This window comes from Bubalus bubalis, chromosome 16 (genome assembly GCF_019923935.1).
Source record: "Bubalus bubalis isolate 160015118507 breed Murrah chromosome 16, NDDB_SH_1, whole genome shotgun sequence".
NCBI classification, from domain to species: domain Eukaryota; kingdom Metazoa; phylum Chordata; class Mammalia; order Artiodactyla; family Bovidae; genus Bubalus; species Bubalus bubalis.
Window position 1 is genome coordinate 61,898,690 of NC_059172.1, and position 15,336 is coordinate 61,914,025.

General features: G+C 43.9%; 1 protein-coding gene across 27 annotated transcripts in view; it reads right to left on the bottom strand.

Annotated features, from left to right (window-relative positions):
- Nucleotides 1-15,336, bottom strand: part of NCAM1 (neural cell adhesion molecule 1) — a 365,823-nt gene that overhangs the window by 258,734 nt on the left and 91,753 nt on the right. The window lies entirely within an intron of this gene.

Consider the following 15,336-nt stretch of genomic DNA (forward strand, 5'->3'; position numbering starts at 1 on the left):
AAGTACTGGATTCCATTACCATCAAGTAAACAACTTACCACCCACGCAGACTCCATCCCCAGTGAAATCCCTGTGTCACTGAACACTTCTCTAGCAAAGGCAATGGAAAAGACCCCCTCTTCAAAAGGTGCACCTTGATGCTATATCCTGTGTAGTGTGGTTCCCTGAGCCAAAGAGACATGGAAGACCAAGGACGTGTAAGGCAGCAAACTCAGCCCTGCCTCTCCATCAGAATCCCCTCCCAGGAGGGCAATGTACAACATGATCACTATGAAGTTATGTCTCAAAAGCATTTTTATCTTTCAGTTCAGTTCAGTCGTTCAGTCATGTCCGACTCTTTGCGACCCCATGGACTGCGTCATGCTGGCCTCCCTGTCCATCACCAACTCCCGGAATTTACTCAAACTCATGTCTGTTGAGTCGGTGATGCCATCCAACCATCTCATCCTCTGTCGTCCCCTTCTCCTCCTGCCTTCAATCTTTCCCAGCATCAGGGTCTTTTCAAATGAGTCAGTTCTTTGCATCAGGTGGCCAAAGTATTGGAGTTTCAGCTTCAGCATCAGTTCTTCCAATGAATATTCAGGACTGATTTCCTTTAGGATGGACTGGTTGGATCTTTAGACCTACTCATACCGTCTGAAGAAATTTGTACTAAGAATATATAATGGGTGTAGAAACCTACAAGGATGTTCATTGCAATACTGTTGATAGGTGAAAAGAAAGAAACTAATAATGCTCAATGATAAGAATTGTTTAAATAAATCAGCCAATTAAACATTCTACAGGTATCTTTGACATTTAAAAAAATACAGTGGAAAATCACATGTAGAAATGATATTACAATGAGCAAAGTTAAGTTTGTACTGTAATATAAAAAACCATAGTTTGTAAAATATATACATATGACATAGAAAAAAGATCCAAAAGATGGGTACCAAAATGCTAATATTACTTATATTTAGGTGGTAGTTTAATGGGTAATTTTAATTTTCCTCTTTTGTCTGAGTTTGTAAATTTTCAATAATAAATACATATTACTTTTTTAATTAAAAAAACATTTTGGTTAAAGAAGAGAACTGAAAATAATACAGCCCACACTTTTATTTCTACATATAGTGATGCTCCAGTTTAGAAAAGTATACTGGGTAAAAAGAAACTCTACCACAGAAAAAGGAAAAGGATTTCTTAAATCATTATTCATATTAAGGTTGCCTTGAAATTAAATTTGTAATTAAATGAATTACAAACTTATCAAAATAATCTCTGACTTATTATGTAACTAGAGCCCTTCCAAGGGCGTAGCTCTTCAGCTTCTCTGGGTCACTAAGATCACCTTGGAAACACTTGATTAATGTCATCAGTAAAGCTTGCAGAAAATGCACACAAGTGCTAATAAACAGAAGTTTTGAAAGTTGGTTGAGGAATTCACAGAGACCTAAAACAGTCCACGGATTCTGTACAGCAGTGTTATATGTTCTAACATAAAATTATATGACATGGAATAGAAAATGACAGAATACAGAATATAAGGGAATAATATGAAAACAGAGCATGCATCTGTGATGGGTCAAGAATACTTTGTGAAATTTGGGGCTCACAAAATTTTAAAAATTAATTATTTTTAACATGTGGATAAGTCTAAAGAATATGCAGAGATGTAATTTATTCTTTTGTATGTCTTTAGATTCTAGATTTTGACATAAAGTTTATCACCGTGGGACAGGGTTAAACACTAGGACTGTGACTATCCTAGAAGCCCATTACTCCAGGTTAAAAAATATATATATCCTGCATTAGAAGGGAAAATAGCCTCAGGTGTTTCAACCAAGCATCTACTACACCTTTTAAAGGAAATAAGGGGAAAGAGTAGAATTTCTTAAACCTCCTATACAAATTATCTATTACTGCTTGGAAAAAATAGGAGATAAAAATTTGGGTCAGGGCCTGAGCAAGTAGTTTTGGATTTTTTTCTAGTCTACATTCTGTAAGTACTTACGGGCTTTCTTTCTAATTATGATTTATTTACTACCACTGAATATGGACAACATTCATTCATTTACTAATTTGATATATACAAAAATAAATTATATCCAGTCACATACAAACTCTCTCTCTCTCATTCATTCTCTGTCTCCTTCATCCATTTGCCCTTGCCTTTTCCCCAGAATATAGCAACAGCTGGAAATGGGGAAACGCTACAGAATTGATTGCATCTGAGACATCCATGCCAGCCACAGGGAGACAAATGTCTGTTTCAGACTGTCTCTGGCTCATGCCAAATGCCTGAATCCAATGGATCTCCCATCAGAATGGTGGATTTGTGTCCCATTAAGAAACTGATTCAATCAAGTTTTCTCTCACCCCTGTTTCAGCACAAGCCACTGGACAGCTCTCAAACACCCCTTGTCAATAGGACAGACAGCTCCTTAGTTTTATGGGAAGCTCTTGTAACTGTTTTAGCTCTCGCTCAGGGGAGTGTAGACAGAGGAGGAAACTGGTGCCAGGTGGGGTGCTCTCTGTTAGAACCCCTATTTTTCCACTCTGTCTTCTGGAGCTTTGACATGCAGGCCTACACCATCTGGGGCAGAGCAGCCCATGGGAACCAAACCTCCTTCAGCACTTTCAGCCCTTCTGTTCCCTTCCCTAGATGCTCCCCAAAGGGTATTCACAAAAAAGGGACCCTGCCCTGCATGAAAGTGTGGAAACAAACAGAGAATCTTAGGCATTACTAGGAGATATAATCATTATTAACTCATTACATGTGCAAAACACTCTTTCAGGTTCTGAAGTCATATTACATAGGCTACAACTGGTCCTGACCCAAGAGTTTCGAAGGCATTTTCAAATAAAGGAAAGGAATTTACAGGGAAGAAATTATCTAAGGTCAGTAAGAATCAGGCCCAGGATGAATCACAAATTAGCCCACAGAGCTGATCATAAGATCTTTTTTTTTTTTTAATTGAGGCAAAATTCACATAATGCAAAATTAACCATTTAAAAGTGTACAGTTCAGTGGTACAATCACCATCTACATCAAGTTCTAAAACATCAGTGTCACTCCAAAGAGAAAACCCTGTACTCAGTAATCAGAAACTCCCTGATAGCAGGATCTTGGGCTCAAAAGCAGACCACCTAACACGGTCAGGTCCATTTTGTTGTTGTTTAGTTGCTAAGTTGTGTCCAACTCTTTAGTGACGCCATGGACCCACCAGGCTCGACTGTCCATGAAATTTTCCAGGCAAGCATACTGGCATGGGTTGCCATTTCCTTCTCCAGGGGGGTCTTCCCAATCTGGGGATTGAGCCTGTGTCTTCTGCATTGGCAGGTGGACTCCTTACCACTGAGCCACCAGGGAAACCCCTGAATCCTGTTTGCAAAAGATCTAAGTTGAACATAATGTCAGGGCAGGAACTTTGCTTATCTTCTCCAGCACGGTATCCTCAGCATTGCTGAAGGGATGCTGAATGACTGAGAACCAAACGGAAGAGCAAAGGACTTGATTTGTCACTAAGCCAGTGAAGCATCAACCCCTCTCTGCCCACCTCCCAGACACCGAGACAGCCTGGGCCATCAGTTCTGGAATCTAGAGATCTGAAGGAGGCTAACACAAGCAAGAGTTAAGAAGGACCAAACTTGACGATATGAGGCTTAGCGAGTACTTCCTGAGTGTCAGAAGTCTTACTTCAACCCCTTTACTCTCCATGGGGACGCCTGAAACTTACAGAAGCAATTGTGTGAGGTCACTCAGTTGGAGAGAGGCAGAGCTGGGGCAGTACAACCCAAAGCACTTGCCTTCTAACACGAGACCATGGCCATTTTACAGATGAAAAAACTAAGAAGAGCAAAAGCAGCAGGATCCCAGAGAATCAAAGACACTCCCGGTTTCAGGGCACCTCAACATCAAGACGGGCAAGAAAGCCGCCAACCAGATGGGTGAGTTTACATCCAAGTTCAAAAGGGAAAGTCCTCACTCTTCAGTGATGCAATCAGAGGCAAGATTCCATGTCCTGGTGATACTCAAGTTTGCACAGGTCACAGGTGGACCCAAAGGTATGACTAGAAGGCAAACCTAGCCTATAAAGTGATGCACAAAACCCATTTATGTAATGTTGTAAAGTAGAAGTTTAAGATCACTTTCTATGTACCTAAATATCCAGTTTTGAAAGCTTCCAAGATTTCTGTTAGAAAGAATATTCTTGGAGCAGATGGCAATGTTAGTCCCACAAATGGTCTTTCTCCCTCTCTTTCTTCAACTTTTTAGAGTTCAGTTTTGTCTTTTTCTCAGGGAAAGCAGAGGACAGAGTGGTCAGTGTGCTCAGGAGTTAAGTCTCAGTGACAATGCCTTGAAGGAGACACTGCTCCCCGCCCCCACTTTCAGACACAGAACTTTGAGGCCCAGAGGGGTGAACTGCAGCAGAAGTGTCCCTGCAGCCAGCTGGCACGTCTCAGGACAGCAGCCACGGGCACTGGTACACGTGAGAACTAGGAGAAACAGGACGTGGAGGCGATGTCCCAGGCGCTGGGAATGACGCGGAAGAATTTCCCCCGTTACAGAGCTAGTGCATCAGCAAAGCAGCTCTGAGACTACACGGAGGATGGAAATTTCACCTCCCACCTGCTGTGTGGCCTGGGGCGAAGAGGCTCTCATTCCTTGGCCTGTTCAAAGTCCGACACATTATTAATATTTGAAATTTTCTTTTCTGTATTGCTCTATCTGGGATTATAATACTAAATTATTTGAAAAGATTTTCACTATGGTTTGATTTCATTCTTATTTTAAGCGTGATTTTACTCTTACTGGTGACTTTATTCCATGCAGAATAAGAATGTCCTGAAGTAAATATTCAATTAAATAAATAACTAGATCTAACAGGAAAATAGGATTCACCTTTTTATCTATTATAATGTTATTCAGGATAAACACCACATAATGAAGATATTAGCTCCTGTTTTACAAGCCTTGCAAGAACCATGTGTCCTGTAAAAGCATCAGTAGCAAAAAAGTCACTAATCTCCCGAGTGCCTGGGCCCCTGCCTACACGGATTATGTGAAACCTAACAAATAGGAGTTTTTTTTTTTTTTTTTAATTTTATTTTATTTTTAAACTTTACATAATTGTATTAGTTTTGCCAAATATCAAAATGAATCCGCCACAGGTATACATGTGTTCCCCATCCTGAACAAGCCAGTATCTTTCCACATCTATGAACTGTTCTCTACTAAGCTATCCGTCTGTCTATCCACGTGTCTACATACCTGTCTGTCTATCTGCCTGTATCACCTGCTCTGTTGCTAACATAAAACACTTAAGACTGTGAACAGGTAACTTTCCAGCCAGGTAGGTGTCTTGGGACCCCTTGCTGAAAAGAATCAACTTGTCTTAACCTATAGTTGTAAAAGCAAAGGTTCAACTGAAGGTGGCTGAGCGTTGTGCATAAACATGAAGTAGAAATGACAGGCTCTGTGTGCTGTGGGCCCACGGGGCTTTGGTCCCGTCAGCACGGGCAGGGAAGGCAGCGCAGCGTAACAGTCTACCACGTGGCCGCCAGCATTGGGCTGCCTGTGGTCAAGGCCTGGACGCCTCCCTTCCTGGCTCCGCACACCTAAGCGAGTTCCTTACCCTCTTCTCTATTCTACTGTGAAACAAGGCGATACTAATACCAACCCCGGGGACTGGATTAAGTGAGTCACGTAAGCACAGTGTTCAAACAGCACCTGGCACCTACCGGGCGCTCAGTAACATGATTACTCTCTACGGATCGTTTTCTCTCTGGTTCTTTAATAGCAATCACATTAGCACAGACTACTGAGCACTCTTCTGATAAATAATCAAACTGTGCTCTGTCTCCCACGTTATTTTCCCCAAATGCCATCAGAAGCGATGGAGTAAGTCCTTAGAAACAGACTGCCACTCATCTTTTTTTTTTCATAATTCACCTATAGCTTTGTAGCTCTCTTCATCTTCCCACAGAGCTTTAAATGACAGAACTTCTAACATTCCCGAAGCTGATCAACAGAGAACGTAACACGGTTTGAAAGCCGGTTTAAAAAATACAAAAGAAAACTCTTTTATTCAAAGAAAAATTTCCTTGAGCTGAGCCACTTCACTCACCTCAAAGAGAAAAGCGTATTTCTAAAACACGCTGGCCTAGTTTAGCAGACAGGAGGAAATAAAATAAAAGAATTTATCCTGTCTGAATCTATCATCAAGGGAAAAAGAAGAAATATTCTCTCTCTCATTTAAATTCATTTGTGATATATTTTCGTATCAAGGGGTATAAATAATGCATGATGGCATTTTGGAACCGCAGACTCCTGCTCCAGTGTGTTCTATTACCTTCCACTTGGGAGTTGCAATGCAAGGGGTCCTGCAGTGAGCTTGAAGGGCTGTCTGAGACGGAAAAGTGGGAAGGGAACGGTCTCTCCCAGGGCTCTGATGTGTCTGAGTTCACTTCCTCCCTCCCGCCACCATTACCCTCCCAGTAGGAGCTCCGAGGCCTGGCCCCAAGCCACTGCAGAGTCCTTGGGAGAGGGTCTCGCCACCTGCAATGATCTACATTCCTGAAATGGCCATCTTCTCTCTGCCCAAGGAAGCTAGTGCAGCACAGGGAGACGACCAAGGCTAGTTTGCCTACTGGGAAGGAGAAACCAGTTTCCTTCCCAGGACGGAATGAAGAAAAATACTTATATAGTAAGAAAATCGTGATCTTTGTCTCCTGTAAACCCACGTGCCTTTATTTCCTATCTATTTAAAGAATATGCTAAACCCGGAGACATTTAGCTCAACAACGTACCACCCTGCTTGTCCCTAGAAATAAAGATGGGTAAAAGTTCACGAATGCATTCTGTTGCCCGGTTCTACAAATCATGTTTTACAGCCCCTGTGTGTGTGTGTGTGTGTGTAATAAGAACTGACAAAGAAAAATACAACACAGTGAAACAACTGAAAACAAATTACTTTCTCATCTTTCCTCAAAAGTTAAGTAAAGGTTAGTGGGTTCTTCTTGGAATGTGTCCATGTCCTCAAGAAGTTATTGATCCAAAGATGCTCAGATAATACTCTCACATAGCAGAGCAAGAAAAACAGCCAGCAGAAGAGAAAGAACCAAAGAACGTATTCAATCCTTGCCTGAGATCCTGGTTTTGAAGAGAAAACTCTTCAGGCTTTGTAGATTTCTGCTGGACCCAGGAAAGTCTTGTTTCATTTGGTTAAAAAGATTTGACTGGCCTTGGCTAAGTTCTGCCAGGGCTAAACAGTATAATGAAAACATCACTAAATATCACTATCAGCATCATATCAGAAAACAGTGATCCTCAGTAAACCTGCTGTGAAATCTTAAAACAGGACAAATACTCAAAACTGTCTAGGCAACACTTAAACTCACACAACCACCTAGGGTAACTGCGCCAGGAGCAAGCACCCTGCCAGGCCCTGGGGGGAGGTCTGCCTTAGACCTTAGAGGTGGACCCTGCAGGGCAGAGAAGGGGAGAGGCCCTGGGCACAAGGTGTGTCCTACAAGACAGGGAGTTGAAACTGTCAGAGTGACATGCAGCCTCTGAGAGTTTGCTACCATCTGGAGAGATCACAGAGGTTCTTAAAAGAGATGCAGGCTTCCCAAGTAGCTCAGCGGTAAAGAATCCACCTGCAGTGCTGGAGATGCAGGTTCAATCCCTGGGTCGAAAAGGCCCCCTGGAGAAGGGAATGGCTACCCACTCCAGTATACTTGCTAGAGAATTCCATGGACAGAGGAGTCTGGCTGACTATAGTCCATGGGGTTGCAAAAGAGTCGGACATGACTTAGCGATTAAACAACAGCAGCATTTCAGATATACCTTAAATTAAAAGCAGGATTTCAAAAGTCACAGATAGGGAACGGGAGAGCGGGAGTTCTGGGAGAAAGTGGTCTCTGCCGGCTGCACATGCATAATCTCCCTCTGTTTAAACCCTCCCTGTCACCCACAGGACGCAGTAAAACCCCCTCCTTGATCTACCTCCTCCTGCACTCGGGCCTCATCCCTACTGTGCCGATTTCTCATCCTTGGTGGGGAACTACCTGGAATTCCCTGGGTTTTGCTTCTGTTCTGCTTCCCTCCCTCAAGCTTTTACGCACAGGATCCTCTTCCTGGAATGCCTTCTCCCCCCCACTCCACCTCCCAGTTCCCCACAAGCCCTGGTTCTCTCCAGTGTTCTTCCGTCCTTCAACTCTGAACGTGAGCTCAGTCCCCTCAGCAGAAAGGTCCTCATCATTCCAGAAGAGTGATTTCCAACCTCTTCATGCCTGCGGCATCTTGACTGTATCTTCTGGTTAACTGTACACCTTGACTGTGCCAAGAAATCTTGGCTTTGCAGGAGTATAAAAATGAAATGGGTTTACATTTTCAAACCATTACCTTTAGCTGTACTCTGCCAAATCCCTATTCCACTGTTTAGCCACAACAGCGGCCAGAACTTTCCAGGCACATCCAGAGGTTAAAGTTAGTCCACTTCCATCTAAAACCCCACTGCAAGGCTCTTCACTTGTCTTACTTCAGTGCACGGTGGAATGAAGACTGTCTCCTAAGACTAGCCCCTGGGTGGGGTGTTGGCAGAGAATAGGGAGACACGAGGTTTGTACTAGGAACCTCTGGTCCCTCCCTCTCTGTCTGACCTCTCTGATGTGGAGTGAGAGAAGGGGCCACCAATACACACAGGATGGGAAGGTGACACAGGACAGTCATGAAAGACCATTAGTGGTGAGCAGGCAGCATCTCACCAGGCTCTCTCTACCTCCATCCACTGCTAATTTCCAACCATGTGATGATCTCTGTGTACATTCTGTATCACTTTCTGGAATGAGAGTACCCCTTCACCCTCAGCTGTAATGGAGAACCCCTCAGAGAACCCTGACCGCCCCACCTCTCTCCTGACCCCATCCCTCCATCTAGCATCTTCTCACTTGGCAGCATATCCACCACTCCTGCTTTGTCTACTCCATCCTGCTTCACGAGGACTTGGGGGAACTGGGAAGGCTGCTTCTACACCTGATTGGGACTCCAGGGAGCCAGGGAGGAGATGGCACTCTGTCTGCCTTCCAGGTACCCTGAGGTTCAGTCATTCCCACCCCACCAAGCACAAGGCCCTCAAGCACTAAACAGTCTCCAAAAGAGCAGTGTGCACTGGTCTGTCTGTTCAGACGGGCTCCCCCTTTTAGAGGATACACCCTCCAACACCCTCCTCCTCATCTTCCGTCCACTCTACTCCACTCTGCTCCACTTCAGAAGCCCAGCCTGGATTCAAGCCAGCAGGAGATGCCAGTCTGCCCTTTGATTGGCAGAAGAACAGTTCTACAGCCTCCACCAGGCTGCAGTTGGTCTGGAGGAGAGGGGAATGGTACCAAGGATTGACCCCACGTGTTCTCCAGGGCTCTCCTGACCCATTAGAGCAGGGCTCCTTCTACTGCCTCTGCTCAGACCTGGGGAGCTTCTGGACCAAACTGCTGGCAGCTACTTCAGATGGCACAGTTCTCAGGGCCTTTGTCCCCACCTTTGCTCCTTAGCCCGGAGAAGGTGATGGCACCCCACTGCAGTACTCTTGCCTGGAAAATCCTGTGGACGGAGGAGCCCAGTAGGCTGCAGTCCATGGGGTCGCTCAGAGTCAGACAGGACTGAGCTACTTCACTTTCACTTTTTGCTTTGGAGAAGGAAATGGCAACCCACTCCAGTATTCTTGCCTGGAGAATCCCAGGGACAGGGGAGCCTGGTGGGCTGCCGTCTATGGGGTCGCACAGAGTCGGACACGACTGAAGTGACTTAGCAGTAGCAGTTGCTCCTTAGCCATAAATCCAGGCAAATGGGACTGCAATCAAGTTACTTAGCTTCTGTTACGCTCTATTATAGAATCTCTCAGGGGGTGGCCCACTTTCTTGCTTGCACATCCGGGACTCTACCAGACCCAGAGCTGCCTGCGCACAGGGACAGTATGTCATTCATTGCCTAGTCTCAGTCCTTGGCAAACCTGAGCCTGTCATCCCTCCGTGATGGTGGAAGGCAGGAGAGAACAGCAACGAATATAACAATACAGCAGAAGAGAAGGTTGCCCCAGATCACTGAAGATTGAAATGGTAAAATAAGAGACTGAGAATACAGATGACAGTGAGGAAGAGGAGGAAAACGATGGCATTGCTGAGCGCCTGCTATGTGCCAGGCACAGTTCTGAGTGCTTTGCACATGTTGTCAATAAAGGTGAAGAGTCAAGGAAGATTCTGAAAAACGAAGGTTGCCAGATCAGAACGATACTTGCCAAAGATTTATCTGACTGCAGCAGGTAGGAGAGGTGAGCAGCAGGGCAGGGGTGGCAGTGACCCCACAGAGGGCACACGTGGTTTGTGCAGAGGGAATGGAAAAGCGAGGGCAGAGGCGGAACCAGAGGCCCTCACAAGGGACAGGGCGACCATGAGGAAGAGACTGAAACCCTGCTGATGGGAGCAAGGGAAGGAGGGGAGGCGGTGGGTGTGGCTGGATTGGGTTCTAAGTGCAGCCAGGCAGGCAGGCGTGGAGATGCACACTGCAGTCAGAGGAGGGAGCAGAGCTTGAGTCCTTGGGGTCCACGCAGGTGGATGCTCTGCAGGCCCAAGGACAGGCCTTCCCAGGGTGCAGTATGGTCGAGGCAGAAAATGAGGAAGGGGTGATGCAGAGGGACGCTGCTGCTGCTAAGTCGCTTCAGGCGTGTCCGACTCTGTGTGACCCCATAGATGGCAGCCCACCAGGCTCTGCCGTCCCTGGGATTCTCCAGGCAAGAACACTGGAGTGGGTTGCCATTTCCTTCTCCAATGCATGAAAGTGAAAAGTGAAAGTGAAGTCACTCAGTCGTGTCCGACTCAGCGACCCCATGGACTTCAGCCCACCAGGCTGCTCCATCCATGGGATTTTCCAGGCAAGAGTACTAGAGTGGGTTGCCACTGCCTTCTCCAATTTCAATAAAATGACTGTGGAAGAAAAAGGAGGCAAGGATGCCGCTTCTGAGACACATGATGGGGGAAAGAAGGAAGAGAACTGAAGATGGGGATGGCTTTCTCTGCTCCTCTCGGGCCCTCGGAAACCTTAGAACATCTGAGGGCTGGAGGGAAAGAACTGCTGAAGGAAATCCCACAGGGAGAGTCTTAACTGACAAAACGAGGTCCCAGAGGAAGTCAGAGGAGCTGGAAACAAGTGCAAAACTCAGCTTCCAAAAGGTGTTTCTTTTCCTTGAAACTGGAAAGGAGGAAAGTGGATTAAGAACCAAAGGATCGCGTGGGAGGGTTGGGATTCGGCGAGGGTGGTGTGGGAAGGAAGCTCCAGAGGGAGGGGATATGTGTACCCATAAAGTGGATTTGTGCTGTACCACAGAAACTAACACAGCATTGTAAATCAATGATGCTCCAATTAAAAATAAATAAATAAAAACTTAAAAACGAAAAGATCATTTTGGGGGATGGACAGGGAGAAAGCTGAGGGTGTTTTCTTCAGAGAGTTTTTCTTTCCTGGTGCTGTGTAAGAAAGATTGAGGGGGGAAGGCAGTGCTGGGAGGACTGGGGAGGTCTGAACCAGGCATCGCCACAGAAACACAGGGGTCATCAGCTGGTCACCCGATCAGCTGACCACAAGTCAAGCCACTCCAGGCTGATCTGTTGCCCGAGGGCATCGGAGTGATGTTGTTATTACTGTTGATTCAAATGGGGGAGAACAAATCTTAATATGTTTTTACCCCCAAAGACATAATACAATGGTAATAACAAGAAAAGACTTAAAGATGTTTATATCTTCTCTCTTTACCTCCTCCTGTTCCACTCCAGTGAGCTGGTCTACAATCAGTTCATATAAAGGAATTGAAACAAATCCGAAGCTAGTGTTCTCCACTACCCAACCGAATAGTCAAGTCCCTGTACAGTCAGTTGCTCCCAGCTTCGCAGAATATTACACCACACTCCCCAACACTACAAAGACCAGTCTCCCTCCAGCATTCTTGATGTAAGAAGAGTTTTCAAAAATGTTTTATTGTGACTGTGCCAAGGGGTAGAGTGGTGAGGGAGGGACGGCTTGGGAGTTTGGGATTAGCAGATGTAAACTATTACATATAGAAGGGATAAACAACGAGATCCCACTGTATATAGCATACGGAACTATATTAATATCCTGTGGTTAAACTATATGAAAAAGAATATAAAAATTATATTTATCTTTAACTGAGCTACTTGGCTATACAGCAGGAATTAACACAGCATTGCAAATCAACTGAACTTCAATAACATAACTTTTTTTAAGTTTTAACTTGACCACCATAACACACGTAAAGGTGTATATTGGTTTATGATAGTTATATCCAGTTTGGGAATGAAAAAGACAGTACCAGAATCCTGCCTTTAGGTATTTTTTAAATTATGTATTAAATGTAAAGCATGTGTTATAAAATATTTTCAGGCAGGGGTTATTCCACTGCTGACTGAAATCTACCTCACCATGTATTTCTGCACCACTGACTATTTCCTTGTAGCTGAGAATAAGACGAATTTATGGAAACTATTTCACATTATTTCCCTAAACATTTAAATTAAAAAAAAATCTTATATGTTAATTTTTATAAAATTTAGCAGAATCATAGTTCAAAAGGAAAAGGTCTTACCTGTTGTAAAACAGTAATATAAGTAGAAATGCAACAGCCGAACCATCCAGAAATGTTATTCCAGCCAGATGGAGGGGCGGGGAAGAGAAAAAAAGTTGTGATCAACAGTGATATAAAAACATCTCATTTTCTAAACAAACAAACCAAAAAAAAAATTGGAACAAAATGAGCATGAACAATCATTTTATAAAAGATGAAATAAACTACAGAACTCATTATTTTGTTGTATTTGTTAGCTTCTCAATACAAATAGAACTAACCAGCATAGAAACAATAATTTCAAACAGAAATTATTTTTACTTATATGCTCAAGCAATTTTAAATTTAAGAATGGAATAATGTCCTACTGAGTGAAGTAAGTCTGACAGAGAAGGAGAAATGTCATATGACATCCCTTATATGTGGAATGGAAAAAGACACAAACGAACTTACAGAACATAAAGAGATTCACAGACTTAGAGAAGGGACAGTTAGGGAGTTTGGGATGGACATGTACACTCTGCTATATTTAAAATGTATAGGTAACCAGGATCTACAGTGCAGCACAGGGAACTCTGTTCAAGGATATGTGGCAGCCTGGATGGGAGGGGAGCTGGAGTGAGAGTGGATACACGTATGCTTGTGGCGGAGCCCCTGCTGTTCACCTGAACTAGTACAACATTGTCAATCGGCTATACTCCAATACAAAATAAAAAGTTTTTTTTTTAAGAACTGGAATAGGCAAACTACAGTCTACAAGTCTGATGTGCCCAGTGTTTTGTTTTGTTTTTAACTTTTTATTTTGTATTGGGGTATAGAGAAGGCAACGGCACCCCACTCCAGTACTCTTGCCTGGAAAATCACACAGGCAGAGGAGCCTGGTGGGCTGCAGTCCATGGGGTCGTGAGGGTCGGACACGACTGAGCAACTTCACTTTCACTTTCATGCATTGGAGAAGGAAATGGCAACCCACTCCAGTGTTCTTGCCTGGAGAATCCCAGGGACGGAGGAGCCTGGTGGGCTGCCGTCTATGGAGTCGCACAGAGTCGGACACGACTGAAGCGACTTAGCAGCAGCAGCAGCACAGCTGATTAACAATGTTGTGATAGTTTCAGGTGAGCAGCAAAGGGACTCAGCCCTGTGTATCAGTTCAGTTCAGTTCAGTTCAGTTCAGTCGCTCAGTTGTGTCCGACTCTTTGCGACCCCATGAATCGCAGCACGCCAGGCCTCCCTGTCCATCACCAGCTCCTGGAGTTCACTCAGACTCACGTCCATCAAGTCAGTAATGCCATCCAGCCATCTCATCCTGTGTCGTCCCCTTCTCCTCCTGCCCCCAATCCCTCCCAGCATCAGAGTCTTTTCCAATGAGTACATGTATCCATTTCCCCCAAACTCCCCTCCCCTCCAGGCTGCAACATAACACTGAGCAGTGTTCTGTGTCCCACTGCTTATTTTCATACAGTTGTACTGGAACACAGCACACCCATCTGTTTCCATATTGTCTGTGGCTGCTACTGCAACAGAATTAACAGAGTTGAATAGTTGCTACCGGGTCCATATGACCTTTAAAGCCTAAGTATTTACTACCTGACTCAATACAAAATACATTTGCTGACTCTTTTTTAGGAGTAAATGATATAAGCATCCCTTTTTCTTTTCCTTCTCAGAGAATTTCATCCCAATCAGCTTTGACATATGCTTTCCAATACGGTGGCCGCTAGCCATGTGTGACTACCACACACTTGAAATGTGACCAGAACTGAAATATATAATACACACCAGTTTTCAAAGACTTAGAAACAACAACAGAAAGTAACAATCTCATTAACAATTTTAAAAATATTGACTATACATTGAGATAATACTTCTGGCATATTGAGTTAAATAAAATATGCTATTAATTAAATATGTTATGTAAAATTACATTAAAATTTCAGGCATTTCTTTTTTTAATGTGGCTACTAGAAACATTTTAAGTGTATATGAAGCTCATATTTCATTTCTATTGTACACTGGTGGCCTACAATTGAGGCCCCAAACAAATAATGCTCTGGGAACTAGGTCTTTCCAGGATCTGATCCTAAAATAATGCAATTCACCTTACAATGATGTGTAGGCTATTGGATGGGCATAATAAAGGACAGAAATAGTATGGACCTAACAGAAGCAGAAGATATTAAGAAAAGGTGACAAGAACACACAGAAGAACTATATAAAAAAGATCTTAATGACCCAGATAACCACAGTGGTGTGATGACTCATCTACAGCCAAACATCCTGGAATGCAAAGTCAAGTGGGCCCTAGGAAGCATCACTCAAACAAAGCTAGTGAAGGTGATGGAATTCCAGTTGAGCTATTTCAAATCCCAAAAGATGATGCTTTAAAGTGCTGCACTCAATATGTCAGCAAATTTGGAAAACTCAGCAGGGCCACGGGACTAAAAGTTCAATTTTCATTCCAATCCCAAAGAAAGGCAACAACAAAGAATGCTCAAACTACTGCACAACTGTACTCATTTCACATGCTAGCAAAGTAATGCCCAAAATTCTCCAAGCCAGGCTTCAGCAATATGTGAACCGAGAACTACCAGATGTTCAAGCTGGATTTAAAAAAGGTAGAGGAACCAGAGATCAAAATTTTCCAACCTCTGTTCAATCATCAAAAAAGTAAGAGTTCTAGAAAAACATATACTTCCGCTTTATTGACTACACCAAAGCC